This window comes from Melanaphis sacchari, unplaced genomic scaffold (assembly GCF_002803265.2).
Source record: "Melanaphis sacchari strain LSU unplaced genomic scaffold, SCAv2.0 Contig330_pilon_pilon, whole genome shotgun sequence".
Classification (NCBI taxonomy): domain Eukaryota; kingdom Metazoa; phylum Arthropoda; class Insecta; order Hemiptera; family Aphididae; genus Melanaphis; species Melanaphis sacchari.
In genome coordinates, this window is record NW_020271200.1 from 221,870 (window position 1) to 239,142 (window position 17,273).

A 17,273-nucleotide genomic window follows, 5' to 3' on the forward strand; every position below is an offset into this window, starting at 1 on the left:
AATTCCAAGTTTTGGATTTTTTTTTAAACCTATATTTTGGAATACTTTAAATTTTTTTGTGGCATTTAAAAAGTATCCTTTAAAAATATAAAATACGGTTTAAAATGAGAACATCTCTTCTTTACTGTATATCTTTAAGTGGATTATTTTCTTGAAAATGTTTATTTATCAAACTCGAAATTCGAACCGTTTAAGAGTTATTAAAATTTTTCTAGTAAGAATAATAGTCTTTAAAAATTGTTTTACAAAAATGTAAAATAGATTTAATTTTTAATATAGTTTTGATTATACTTAAATCATTTATAAATTATAAATGTGATAGATTAATAAATGTTTAAATCGTGATACCCAAACTTAGCCCCAATATCTTTCAAATTCGTTAGCGTAGACCTTTTGTAGTACCTAATTAGTATACAAAGTTACATAACCTGAAAATAAGGTACCTAATTTTTCAAATTTTAGTTTTGGTACGTCAAAATATGCAAAAAAATTATCGACTGAAATCTAAATAATTTGAAATAGGAAATAAGGAAGTTTTTATTTGAAAAACTGAATTTTGTTTTTCGACTGGAAACTCCTTAAGTAATGAAGAAAACTTCAAGAATTTTTAAAATATTATCTTTTTAAGCATATATATATATTTAAAAATTCCGAACATCAGATTTTAAATAACTGCATGATTAAAAAAAAAAGGATTGATCATACTTGGTGAATCACTCTGTATATTATGACTCGTTGAGAGATGTACAGTAGTCACCGTATTATTTTAAATATTTGAGTGAATATACGTTTACCAATGTATTAAAATGTTATGTAACATGAAACCTCGCACTCGCGTGTGCACGAAATATGTTGTTGTTTTATTCACCCGAACCCGTCCGTTTTCCGTTTCAGCGTAAAATTGTTGCAGTTTGAGACAGAGCTACGCCGTCGCATTGGTGCTATTATACGTGAATGTGTATAATATTAATAATAATAATAATACATCTATGTACCGTTTTAACACTGTTTCGAATGTTTCAATACACGTGAAATAATGGTTTACGTAATGACATCAATATACCTACGTTATATTTTATTGTTACGCCCGAGAATCTCTTATGGCGATGTTCACATAAATAGTCAGATATCTATAAATAATGTATGCAATAGCATTTGTGTACAATATGTACATTTAAATATATTATTTTATGTGTGTGAGGAATTCTCGTACATAATATATTACGAGTGATATGCCAATATCCATAGTTAAAAAAATTAAAGTTTAGTTAAAAGTTACGTTATTTCTTTTTAACTTTTATACTTGACTTTATACATAATTAATTTTTATTGATATTAACTTGATAAATAACGACCTACTTTCAATCAAATCCTAGTTATGTTTATTTAAAAATAATTAAATGATAAATATAATAAATTAATCATTGGTGATACATATAAGTATAATAGGTAATTAAAAATATAATTTTTTTAATTTATTCTTTTCACCACGAGCCAGAATTAATAATAAATTTAATTTTTTATACCACAGAACTTTTGTTTTTAACTATTTATTGGTTATCTGATTGAATAAACAAATATTATGTTCAGTGTTAGGAGAGAGGAAGGGAGAAGATTTTTAAATAATAAATTTAATATTTCTCAACATCGAAATGTTCTAGCATATATTATTATTATATAACAAGTATTATTAAGATTTATTCGAATTGTTTAATTATTTAATGCACTGTAAAATTTTTAATGTATAATTATATATTAAAAAAAAAAAAAAACTAATAAAAAATAAATATTGAACATATTTAAAATAACTCAAATTATAACTTAATGTTATACTTTTTTTTATATAGGTTGGTGCCTAATTGTTAATCATTGGTGTGCACATGAAGGATTTTATGTACATTGGGTTCTTAAGTTGATGTTATGTAAAATCAAAATTTTTACTGTAAAAAGGCGAAAAAAATAAAACATAAAATATTAAAGAAGGCAAATTAAAAATTTCATAACTGAACAGTTATCCTTGCTATACTTAATGCATAGTGTGTGAAAACTATGTAATATTATAAAAAACAAATTATGTTTAACAGCACAAATGCCTTCACTGCAATTTTACGAATTTATCACTTTATAGTTACCAGTAAATATGTTTAGTTATAATATAAAATATTAATATATTAAGAATTTAAACATTATTTCGTTAGATATTATTTGTTTATCTTTATAACAAAAATTTCATTAATAGTTAAATATAATATTATACATTTATAATTATTAACACCTAACTGACCTAACTGAAAATACAAATAACACAATTCCCTACTGCTGTTACTTATATTAATATTTTATACTTCACCAATACAACATAAAACGTCTTTCCTTTTCTCTAATCGATTTTGATGGGTTGAAAAAAATATAAACGACAGACTTAATAATATACTGTACTAATATGTAAATTAAAAAATGCCGTTTTTTAATACCCACTTATTCATTCGACAGTTGAAGCCGAGCACCATCACACGCTTTACATAATGCAAAAATCACTTTTTTTTGTGAACATTCAAAGTAGGTCAATATCGTGTAAAAATAAATGTTTATTATCCATAATATCCACACAATTTCACATTTTTATAAAACATATTAGTTATTTGTATTTCAATATTATGCAAATACAACTAGTATGTATTATTTGCAATAAAACATTATGTGCTCAGTGGAATAAATAAACCATCACCTCTTTTCAAATAATATATAAAATTTTTGTGATTTTCATTGTTTAAAAACTCGTTTCTGATTAATTTATCAAGAAATAAATAACATTTTTAAGGTCTCTAAATTAATCATACTTTACACATATTTTATTATACAGAATTATTATGTAAACGACCATAATAATATAATATTACTGTAAAACGTGTGATATTGAATTATTGTTGATCAACTTTATTTTTTTATAAACAGTTTAAAATGTGGTAATTATTAAGGTAACGGATTAGCGGATTCTGCCACCTTCAAAATCTACCTTTTCTTCAAGCGTTATAATTATATTTAAATCTGAAGAATAATAAAATTACTGGAATATCGTCGTCGTATCATTATACATTAACTCTAATAACGAGTAATATACTCATATTATTCAGAATTAGAAAACAAATTTTCAAAATTATTTGCTTATCCAAACGAAAATATTAGAACATTTTACAAATAGTAGTGTACAAACACTACAAACATTAGTATAGTATATAATACAAAGATGTCAAGTGAGCATTGATTATAGTTAATGAAGAATTAAAGCTAATAGTGAACAAGTTATTTTTTTTAAACTTATAAATTCAATTAATATGTTAATAAAATTATCAATCGACTAAATAATGTTAATTTAAGAAGAATTTTGTACTATTATGAAGAATGATTTGATATTATATTGTTAGAATTAAATAATTTATTGTTATTTTTAATCATGCTTTACATAAAACATTTTAAATACAAATAAAAAATAAATTAATAATTCAATTAATACTAAAATGTGTAATACCAAATGCATCTAAGCACCAATACGCCTCGTGTATAATAATTAGAATAATAGGCTTTTTTTTACCAAAATACTTTGTTATTATTTTAAATATTTTAAAGTTGTAAAATTTCAATCACTATGTCTTCCCTTAAATAGTAATTAAAAACAATTAATTAATTTTTTTTAGTCTGGTCGAGTTAATATTTTTCACTATAAAAATTTGAATTTATCAAATTATAAGTATGTTGTTTGTTAACTATCGATTAATAACTTAACGTTGATTGAACGTGGTTTTTCGTAGAAATATGACGTGATATTTTATAGAAATATGTTTTTTTTTACGATGACTGTTCGAAGGTCAATTACTCAGTTTTTACTGTTTAAAATAATTTTTCTCATTTTACTTTACGTAGTCGACGATTCACGTATTACGGTCATTATATATTTATTATAACCACTTACAACTTTAACTATTAACGCAGGTATCTACAATATTAATAATAACACTTTAAAAGTCCTTGGCCAGCAACAACGGAATCAAGTGGTACTCGATTTGGCGGAAATGACTGCACATGTCCCAGACAGAAAAATAATTACATTTTTCAAACGATTGCAATATCCACAAAATACCGGTATATAATAAAATATATAAAACTATAAATAAAATTATTTGTTAAATAATAAGTTCCTATATTATACTGAAAACGCCACTAGTTTTTCACGTCTCAACATTTAGAGAAAACTAGCATAATCGCGTAAAAAAATTGAAGTCAATCATCAATAGGTCAGGAAAAACATAATTTACAACCAAAATTGATTTATCGAGTAAATTGTATAGTTAAATATAAACATTTATTTGGTTTATTGGTGACTTTTTTTTCGTTATAATAAGTAACAGTTTGAAATTTACGAGTTCCTTGAATAATAAAGCCAGTAAACAAATACGCCGATCTTTTTAATTGGTAATACATAATAATTAGTAGTTATGTATACGTTTAATAAATTATATATAAATATATAACGGAATATCGTTATAGACATTGGTTAATTTACCAGCAGTAAATATTTCAAAATGTACATTATTTCATCAAAACAAAACACAAAATATATTATTTGGTATAAATGTATTATACACATTATGTTATAACACAATTAAGTTATAATAGAGGAGCTATACTTTTTCTTAGAAATAACTTAACCGTTTCTGAATCCTGCCAACTTTCTCTCCGCGGACCACCAGTTCTGCAATTTTACACCTTTCCGAAGAGTTCTTATTACAAATATATACGAAAGCTGGGTGAAAAGTTTTTGTTTGAATGGAAAATCAGACAACTGATCGTTAATTTATTTGGCGAAATGTAGTCAGAATATGGAGAGGTCAGAGGTAAAAACCACAAAAAACCACTCCTTTAATATCATCACTATATAAGTATACGTTATTATTCGATATGGAAATGCACTTTGTTCGTTAAATATTATGCGTCAATGTCGCCTTTTCGATAACGTCACTACGTCTCATAATTTACGTTTACTTGTATCTTATATTTCGTTCCATAATACTATTATTATTATTATTTGAAATTGTTAACGTTGATGTCCATTGTCCTTATCTGTAGACAGGCGACACTTCATAAGAACTACGCGTGATGCGTCTATTATATTACATAATCATTATATTTATTTAATATGATATACCAATAATAAAATAATAATAATAATTAATAAAGTCTTCTACTATCATAAAATGTGAAAACATACATCGACGTAATTAACGTGAAGTTATAGACATTAGTACGCGAAATTTTAATTGTTCGCGTTGTTATAATGTATGTATATACTCGTACGTTTATAATGGATATATAATCTATCGACTGTTGTGACGACGTGGCAGAGATAGGTTGGCATTAATATGTTTTACAGTTCGATATAAAAGAATAAAACGTAAGTTCATGTATAACGCATTTTATATGAGTTTTATGACATATTTCTATCATCTATGTGAACTTAAAATTACACACAAATTAAATGTATAAAGGTACATACTATTAAATCGTTATTAACTAAATGACACCACAGACACAGTGTGCATCATCGTTTTTACAAAACATTCCATACAATAATTTTGTCATTGAACTTTGACTATATAATAATAAATAATATATAAATACGTTATATATAAGAGGTGCATTTAGGTAATCGGTGGAACGGTTTTAAGCCTACAAACAATTTCAAGAGCAACATGCAACTGAACGAAGTACAACAGTAATTCATATACGTAGTGTTATATTATGTATGTGTTAATTTTATACTTATAAAATGTTTAATAGCTTACAATGGTTGCAGACATTAATTAGTTAAAACGCTAAGTTTTTTAAGTTCTTTAACATAACTAATAAATAAAGGTTCTATACATTTCTTTAACTTAAGCTTTTTCAAGTGAATCTAAAAAATAATACGTCAAGTTAAAATCAATTTTACGTAATTTATTCTTAAATATTCTTATTTACCCTTGTTACTTGTAGATATTAATTATCTTAATACATTGACTCGATATTGTTATATTATATCATATTTATTATTATAAAGTCTCATATTATTATTTATTAATATACTAATATAGGTATTAGGTACCTACTTGAAATGTCACGACTTCCGTTGTCAATATTTCCATTGACAATTATTATAAGTTATACTAAAGTTATAATCGATATAATGTCGTAAAAAATGTGTATAATATTGTTGATTTTATAAAAAAAAAAAATCGGACAAGAAATTTACCTTAAGCTCTTGTTCTTCTGCAAAGTTACAGGTGTCAAATGTACCTCTTTATTGAGTAGGTCATTGTAGTAATTGATGTGTTAAATTTGAATTCAATGACAAATTACTGCATACGAAAAACAATTCTGAGCGGAGTCTATCAACATTGTTGCTAAATATATTTTATTATATATTAATTGTATTTTTATAGTACCTAATTAATTTTAATATTATAAGTAATACAGTAGGTTAAATTTATTTTTGACACATCACATATTTTATTATATTATTAATTATTTTAATCGTATATATTTTAATATTTATACCATAAATTATTGATGTTAATTTTTTAGTCAATACATTGACTAGCTAGAAATTGGTAAGAAAGTTCGTAAATAAAAATAGCTTAAAATTAATATTAATATTTTGAAAATTCCATTGTGTATATTAAAATAATGTAATGCAATAATATTCGTAGACATTTCAAGTTTTCACAAATATTTTCGTATATACAAAATTTTAATTTTTTATTTAAATATTTAATTTTAATTTCAAATGTTTTAAAAAAATACTGTGATTGTTTATTTTTAAGATTTTAGGAATTTAACGTATGATTTTTCGTTAAATTAAAATTGACACATCAATTACGTGGTGACCCTCTTAAAACCTATTACATGGTGAGCGAGTTCCTTATTTTTATTTTTAATGTCTTTCATAAAATAAGTGAAGTTTTAAATTATATTTTACCAATTTTTAGAACCTGATACATAAGTGCATTCGTATTAAAAAGTTTTTTAATGCATTACATGTACAGCTATGAATATGATAAATTAAAATTAACTGTAGTTGTAGACTTGGATTGTAATACACTAAAATATTTGCATAATTTTATATTACAGCCAGTTTATTGTCACGTATTCTCTGCATGTAGTAACTATTTTTGGATATATTATTCAATTTTAAGTTTAATCGTCAATCAATAATCAAATATATTTGATAAATGATAATGAGTATAAAATTATTATGAATTTGATTGGTATAGGTACATACATGTTTTTATATTAATAAATTACGCTTATTAAAAACAGGAAATTTTTATTCTCGTAAATATAAAGTTTTTATTTAATTACTGTTTCTAGAGGTCAATTAAGTTGTCTAATTTTTTATACTACATAGTTAGTAGTATTTATATATATATGGAAAATAAATAATACATTAATATCTTCTGTATAATATAATACGCACAGTATAAAATGTTGAATTTCTATAAAACTGTAATATAATATGAGATTATGTTATACTCTATATTTATTACTCTATATTTACTCTATATATTACACAATTAAGTGACTTCAGTTATTATTACAAAAAGTTTTAACTTTTTGAAAATATTTTCCTTTTTTAATAATTTGATGTCATTGCAGCAGAACAATATTTTTGAAAACATTTTATTGCTAATATATACAACATTTTTATTATGAGAGAATACAACATAATTAAGTCAAAATATATTCTGAAAAATTTTATACTTAAAAATTTAAATTAAAAAAAATTATAATTACAATATTTTTATAATGGCATAATATAAATGACTATGTAAAATTTATGTTTTTAATAAAGCTTAAACTGTTTGAAATAATGAGTGTAAAAACTTAAGCGATGTTATGTAAACGAACATTAATTCAATAATTTTATCAATGTCAAGTGCTTAAAATTTGGTTTATTTTTTATATTTAATAAATAATAATGTCACGCAATATATGATTACAATAGGTACTCGTACATCTCCCGTACACTGCAGTATTAGCGACATTTTTTTAATTAAAATAATAATCACAATATTTTTATAGTAAATTCTTGATTCTAAAGTTAAATTGTATTTCAGTTATTCTATACTCAATAAAATATGTATTATTTTTATATAATATCATACATACATAATTTCATATATTACGTTATAAGAGACCAGTGAAAATTTATTAACTATAATTGCATATCGAAATCTATTTTAAGAATTTATTTAAAATAAATTATTACTTTTAATTACCTTATAACTAGTTACCTATTATATAATAGTGTACCTACGTATATCATTATGATATTAAAAAAAAAATTTTTTTTATCATTTTTTTTTTTTAAAGGTGTATTAATCCCAGAAAAAAAATGCTAGTATATGATTCATAATATGTATGCTTTAATTTCCAACTGATGTACTGGTGTATCCTGGATTCAGGATCTTCAATTTCTTCTCTGATATTTAGTTCAAAATGTTAATATTATGATATATTTTTAAGTTTCTGTATATGAAACCATATTGAAAGTTTAAGTTATCTTTGTCTTAAAATTACGTAAATATTCAAATCACAAAAAATAGCATTATTAATTTTAGAATATAATTTCTCTGTTTGGGTTATAAATTGTAACTAATATGGGCCATACGTAACGTACGTGTACTTTTTTGTAAACAAATGCTAGTTGTAAACCAATAAGTCAAATAAATAGTCAATATATGTGACAAAATTACAAATAGCAATATAAATGAAATGTTCAATAAACGAAAAATGTGAACGTTTTGTAATATTCTATTAATACAAATAAACAATAATAAAATGTCCCTCCTATGGGTAAACCAATAAATCACTTTATATATTTTTTTATTATTATTTTATATTGTTATCTTTATTACCTAACTTAATTCGGGTTGAAATCAATCTATCTTCCAATTGTTTTCCGTTTTGATTTAGTCGAAATATGTAATACAAATCGAGGTGAGATATCATGGCGCCCGAAAGTCATTCTTACCCCTTCTAACCTACAGGTTCATTTTTCAGTATCAGATTTTAATTCATTTACATCTTCCTTAAAAAAAATCTGTACCCCTTTCGCCCTCTGATTTAGAATTAAATTTTAAGTCAGGGTGCCAGGACAACTCACCTTACAAATCCCTCATGAACACAATTGACATGATTAATTTTATGATTTTTCCATCTTAACACTACAAATATTTTTTACGTGAAAACAAAAATGTGGTGATAGATTCAATGAATGCTTAAAAATCTATTTAAATCCAATATAATTCATATTAGTATTTGTTTTTATCTATTTACTTCAAAAATACGTCCAGAGATAACAAACTGCAAATTATAGTAAATATAATCATAGTTACTGTATTTATAAAATTTGATTTTTTTTTAAATAAATTTATAAAAATGTCTATTATTGTTTATTAAATGTCTAAATATTCTATTTTTGTGAACCTAAACTAAATTCATGTCTAAGCCACTCTTTCTTTGTTCAACACCTTGCATGAGTTAAAAAATAATTGATCTAAAAGCATCCCCACAGTCTCAAAGAATTTATTGATAAAAGTCTTATTGAAACAAACTCAGCGGCTTATAAGATAAGCGTATTCAAACATACGAATTCTTCAGATTTATCATATAATATTATATATTTTATCATCTATTCAATTTATTATTACCTATTTGATGTTGTATGCAAACATTTATACGGTTGACAATCTTTGAAATCATCGCGATATTGTCATTATTTTTATACTTGCAAGGTAGTCACTTATATGCTTGATTGGTACTACGCGAGATGAAATGTAATATCTATATGTGTCTGCGTATGTCTTTTTCTATCTCTTTGACCGGTCGTCGACCGTTACAATCACACGCATTACGCATAGTACCTAGCTATAGTTATATACTTATATAGAAGGTACTTACCGAAGAAACCATAATATCGCTGTTGGTTTTATAATTATTATTTTTACTGGGTATTGATCAACACGTTTATAGATAAATATCGTAAGGAACAAATTATTTTTTATGATCAAAGTTGTTCAACTTAAAATAATTTTTCATGGGGTATAGTGTAATATGTTTTAATATTCCAGTTAGTCGCTATGAATTATGGTGCGTATAATAAACATTGTATTAAATCGTGTTCATAAATGATAATACGAATAACATAAAATTAGGTATGCATAAACATATTATAATACATTGTATTTACATAATATAAGTGTATAGTGCTAAGTACATTTTCCGAAGTGATGTAATTAAATATCATATCCAATAAGCGTTTTTTATTTAACTGTTAATAAGAGTCTTGAATTTTGATTTATTATTTTTGTAAATTATTAATGATTAAATACAATGTCTAAATTTACATTGCGTTTCACAGGCGTTGTATCTTGTGCATGTACGGAGTTTAATGTAGGCAATTTATATGATATTATAAGAATAATTAAGATTTAAAATTTAATGTATGCTCATTTAAATTTAAATTCAAAATTATTACTGTGTATTGTTTCGTGCAATTGTCCATCGATTGTCGTAGTTGTGTAATCCTGAAATTATACAAAAAGGCATTAAACATATTTTATTATTGAATAATATACTAAATATTTATTATATTCATATTGAAGGTACAAATAAAGATCATAGTTTTACTTTTTTTAAACAACTATACATTTTTGCTATAACTATTACGTGTAACTTATAATTACACTATTTGGAAAACAAATTTATCATTTTTATTATTTTAAATATTGTGATTTTTGTTTCTCTTCTCTTAATCTAACCCTACATGTATATAAAATATTATTTATCAAATTCCATTTATACGATAATGCTAATAGTGGTAGACAGTCTAGTAAAAAGTACTGTTTAAAAGTATTCAAGTACAAATAAAAATACTTTTTCGAAAAATATTTAAAATATTAAATATGAATACCTCAAAAAAGTATTTATAGATACTTTAAAGTTGAACATTTTTGAATATAATTTTTTTGATGTCTTATAAATCATCAAAACAGTTGTTTATTGTAATTTCATATCTTATATATTATAATATATATACTTATAACAATATATATATATATATATTATCTCATATTATATTTTCATTAATTTTATAGATTATTCTGTAAATAAAAATAAAACTTCTGGCAAATTTGTTTAATTTTATTTTTTATATAAAATATAGATCATATTTTCTGACTCAAATTATATATACATTTCTCATTTTATAAACTATCTTGTGTTCACCTAATTTAACTAAGTTAATTATTTTTATTAACTTGCCCGCCTTTGAATAAACTTTATTATATCTTTAATATCTTTTTTTTCGTTATTGCAGAATTCGCACGAATATAAAATACGTATAGTAATAATTGTATCTGCAGAACAATGCATTTAGTATCTATATAAATGGCTGGTAGATATATATATTATATTATAGTTGTAATTGACAATTGATAATCATAATTAACTAATGATAAAATATCTCATTTATATAAATAACCTTATGATAAAACGGTCTTTTGTGAAAAAAAAAATATTTAGTTGTAACTTTAATTAATATTTGTCAATTTTAAACGTACCTATCTATATATAATTTATATTAGTAATTAGCAATTAGTTGTGGTAATTATATATGAAAAATAAAATCATTAAATCATATATTATACTTATACTTATTATAAGTCATCATAATACACTCGATAATTATTATTTTTTTTTTCAAAGTATTGATGCATCATTTTTCGTTTCTATTTTCTACTAATATCATAAGAAAATAATCGATTTGGACTTAAGGCTTTGAATGTTAATCTTGCTGTTTCGCTAAATTATGCTACGATTGTAGTTTATGTAACTGAATGGAGATTGGGGTTGATAAAAATAAATGTATTTATAAATCGCCTATTATAGCTGTCTAGCTGTCATATATTTAGTATATTTGTTGATAGTACCTATTTAATAAGTTTTATGACGCTAATTTAACTTATTTTTTTGACTAACCATGTAAAAACAAAAATAAAATTACTTAAAAAAAATCGCTAAATTGGCTGTAACCGTTTAACAGATGTTGACATAAATTATAATCAAAACTATAGAATCGTATAAAAATACATATATTAAATAAAATATTTGGTATTGAGATTAAAAAGAATATTTGTATTTACTTATTTATGTTGGCATAGAAAAATATTAAGACGTCTTGATTTAACTTTTATTTGAATAAGTATATGATAATATGAATAACGAATTATAACCACGGTTCCTTTTCTAACATTTTATATTATTTCTTTGATACAACATGACGTTGTTTTGATAGGGTCTTTTGTGATCTTTACAATATTATTTTACAGGAGTAGTTGTTATTATGATATAATATTGTTTTAACCTTTAGGGTATTATTTTTTTTTTTCATTGTCTATGCTGAAGTCGATGTAATAGTGTTCCACTGAAGCACACATGATACATTGTATTTATTATTGTGATTATTTACATCTTCAACAAGCACTTAATTTGAACAGGATAGTATTATATAAGTAGGTATATAAAAACTACGTCTAGCTTTCTTTTAGAAAGAAAAAAAATTGAAATAGATTGCCAAGTATATATCAGACATAGGTAGATCATTGATTGTTTATTTTACAATGTAATATATAAATTAATAATATAAATTTTCACTAATTTAGACCGATAGTAATCCAATTTTATTTAACTATAGAATCGGCAGTACCTACATTCTATATTATATTATACTACCTACTCCTCAACTATAAGACTATTGCTCTTATTGTGACTAAATTAATTTCTTAAAAACTTTAAAAATGAAAAAATTATTATAAACGAAATTCAAAACAATGTGGCAACGTTTATAAATACAATTAACTGTTAATGGGCCCATTGCACCGTCATTAATTAATGAGATACGTTCAGATTTTTAATGTTTAATATTAAAATTAATTGCACGTATTATACTACTATATTTAACTTCCGTGGAAACGAGATGTTTTCTCAAAGCGAAAAATGAAGCTATTGTCTTTATGCGTGTAATATAGACAAGGAATCCCTACTTTAATAAAACAATATAAAGAACATTGATCCAATGTATGACGTACTGGAATATATTTTAAGAACATAATAGCAGTAATTTTTTTTTATTCCGTGATCAACCACATATTAAATTAGATAATAAAATGATTATTTTATTACCAAATTGTGGATTATAGTTTATTAGCATAAAAATTATTTATATAATATGTAATAGAGCCCTTATTGTATTGTATAAATTAGTTTAATATACCCAATTACCTACATAGGGACTGTACAAATAACGTATTAAAAATATTATTTTATTTTTAAAATCGTATATAATATGATAAATATTTACATTAACAAGTCAATATACGATTATTAATATCGTATAATATTGTAAATATTTAACACCCTGTAATTTATATGTGCCTTTACAGTTTTACGAATACAGTGCATCATTTAGAAACTTACAGTTAACTAAACATAAACGTTACAATGTTTACCTACCTATACTTACTTACCTGAATACACAATGCCGATGTCGTGTTTTTTAACATTATTACGCGATAAAATCTAAAGTCAGTCATTAGTCACACATTATTAGATCATAATACAAAACTGTTGTAGGTCAAACGTTAAGCCGGAAGAGTTTTGATAGGACCAAAGCCGAAATAAATTATAATGAGTTCGGCATAGATCATAGCCTGTAGTTATTATAATTATAATTAACACACGGGTTTCCTTGACCTACCTATGTTTTGAATGCTCAGACTTTAGTACTAGAAAGAAGTATAAATCAATGTTTGAATGTAACTTTATATATTATGTTACATAGAGCTGGATTTAAATGCCCTGAAATATTGCACGCATACATTAACATAAATGTTATTAAAAAAAAAATCTTAACATTTAAAATATGAACTTTAAAAGCTTATTTTTTACATTATCGAATATGATTTAACAAACACTTATTAAACAATACTACATTTTTTTATGGAAGACACTTAAAAATAATAGAGATATAAAATGTTAGATATGATCTCATCATCTGCATTTAATTAGATATTTGTAAAATATAAAACTGTGGTATTACATTATCAAGTATATGTTCTCATCTTGCTGATCACTTTGTGATCTACTTAAATTACGCTAGTTTTATTATTACAACAATAATGTGTTTACTATAATTTAAATTATGATAAATATCCTAACAAATTTAAAAATGCTCTAAAAACTAGAATTTGTCAAAAAATTCCATAAATATAATTTATAAGTTTCCCTAAAGGCTAAAACACATTTTTCAATTATGAAGCTATGTTTAGAAATATCAGAAAAAAAATTACACTGTATCAAGATCCCAAGCACCATCTTTACTTATATATTTATATTTTTGTAAGGGTTAAATGAAGATGAGCAATTTAGTTAGAAAACATGAACTTAAATTAGTAAAGTCGACGTTGCAATAGAATGTTAATCTTTAAAATAATATATTTTAGTTTAAAAGGTATGAGTAATAATTAAAATGAAAAAAGTATATTTAATTACCTTAGATAAAAACAAGTTAATTAATTTGATGCAGCATGTTAAACTAATCTCACATTTTAACCACAGCTATAAATCATAATTTCCTAACATTTTAATTTCAAAATTAACTGGAAACAGTTATGTTATTATTTGTTACAGTTTACACTTGTCTTAAACTATAGTTTAATGCTAATTAAAAAATTAACAAATTAATAACTAATTAGATCAGTTAACATCTCAAATAGTCAATTATCATGGAAAACACTTAGGACCTACCTATGTAAATAAAAGCTATTTATATTTTACTTATAATAGATACACATTTTAACTCGCAGACGTATATTCTACAGACACACATGGCAAAAATGACATGTTGCATAAATACTGTTAACAATATATTTTATTATTTTATGTACATTGACTGCAGTGGTGGACCATTATCGGAATCTCATCAAGACAGATAGTTGTTTCGAAATGTCAACTGAATTGATGACTTCGCAGCCACGCAGGTACATACACATATAAAATACAATATACTTATATTATTATAACCATTGTTTGTGGAATACAAATCGTGATAATAACAATAAAAGCGACAGCATAGTTTCGTCAATGAAGATCGAGTTATAATGTATAGATATTAGATACCGAGTGTTTGCCAGACACGTTCTATTTTCGATTGCTGTGCATAATGGAATACAGGCACGCCTCATTCATACGGGTTCAGATGTTCACAAATAGAATAGCTGCAATAGGTATTGGTAAAAAAATAAGACTGTCACCTGGTCGTTTATTCGAATTACTTCACGTTGATAGAGAACTTTGTAAGGATCTCACGATATGAATAAATGTCGTTTAGATCTTTTCAGCTCCTTTTCTTATGAGATATATATATATATATATATGTATGTATTATTTGTTTTAAATTATTATAATTATTTGAAATAAGAAATAAGAAAAAAGAAATAGATTTTTTCAGGCATATAAATTATTATATTACTTACTAATCATTACGTCACAAAAGTCGTTAGATTCCGATTTTTTATATTATTAGCTGCATAGCATACTCCGTTATTAGTTTTATTTGGTTACGTATTTTCTTTTCAAGAAGCATTAGTACTTACTTAGATTAGGTAAAACCATTAAACAGTTTGACTTAATATTGGTAGATACATCGTGTATACTTTAACTGTAGGTACGTATAATATAAGTATACGGCTGCAATGCTGCATACTAGTTGCGTCCATCGACAATAATTAAGTGTATTAAAACAACTAATAACTAACCAATATCACCATAAATATTTCTATTTATTTCTATCGCTACTGATTAACTATTTTTATCATTATAATAATTTAATATTTAAATATTTATCGAATATTATGGAATCATATGGATCATTCTGTATAAATATTGTATTCATCAGGCACTTATACTAAATAACAGAATCTTAGTTAGTCATTAAATATCAACTTAATTAATGCACTGGTTCATATTTTGGGTACTATTGAAAAACGAAAGTGCGCTAAGAAATGACTAGACCAGCAAATTTAACAGTTTTTGAATACCAAGTGCATACAAATATTTGGTAAGCATGGCATATAATTAAAAATTATTATACAATAATATAATACATAATAACAAAAGAAAAAAAATATTTAGTTTTTTGTTTACCCTTTCTTGAATAAATTCAAATCTTAATAAATTTAAACAATTATAGTTATATACACTATGCATTATTATCGCGTGTCCGTATTTTACCTGATTGTTATTGAAATGACGAATTAAATAGTATAATAGTAACGAGTACCTAAATATGTATACTATAATAACCATTTGCCGGCAATCATCCCAGTAGCTATTATAAGCGTCTTTATTATAAATTATAATTTGTTTTAATGATATTTTTTTATCCAGATTTTCGTACGTTTTGTATTGATACGAAAAAAAAAGATCTCGCCGTTGGATGAAAAAAAAACCAAAATTAATAAGATTTCCACTCGCGATAGTATAAGTAATAATTTGAGTTTAAAACCAGGTGGCAGTTTTTTTAACGGACTACAATCCTTTTTTTTTTTTGCATCACGAACCCATTCGACTGACAGGCGTGTGTTCGCAGTTAAAAAATTAAATACAATGTACCTACAAACTATATACAGGTAACCGTAGGAAAAACGTCTGTCGGGCGAACGCCAAAAACGCCTCTACACACATTCTGCAGAGCATCATTAAGGGCAATATAATAATAATAATAATAATAGTAATAATATATCCCTTTCTTCGATCATCATCACTTTCGATAATACGGCGAAGGAGTTTACCTCGGCCATATTATACTGCAGTTTATTTAATAATAATAATACCATACTTCGAAAATAAAGGCCAATTTTGCGATAACCATATGTCGGAGTACAGCAACAATCTGCGGCAAGTATTTCGCTTGTGTCGGTGGACGCGCGGCATAAATTGTAGGCAGGCATTGTACCCACACCCACACACACATATACACACCTTGTGATAAGTTCCGCCTCTTAGACGTATCGTATTCTATATATATTTTATACACGTGTGAATGTATGTGGAACCAAACCAAAACCCAAAAAACCCTTTTCACTCTTTTCGGCTGTCGTATGGTGTATTTATATACA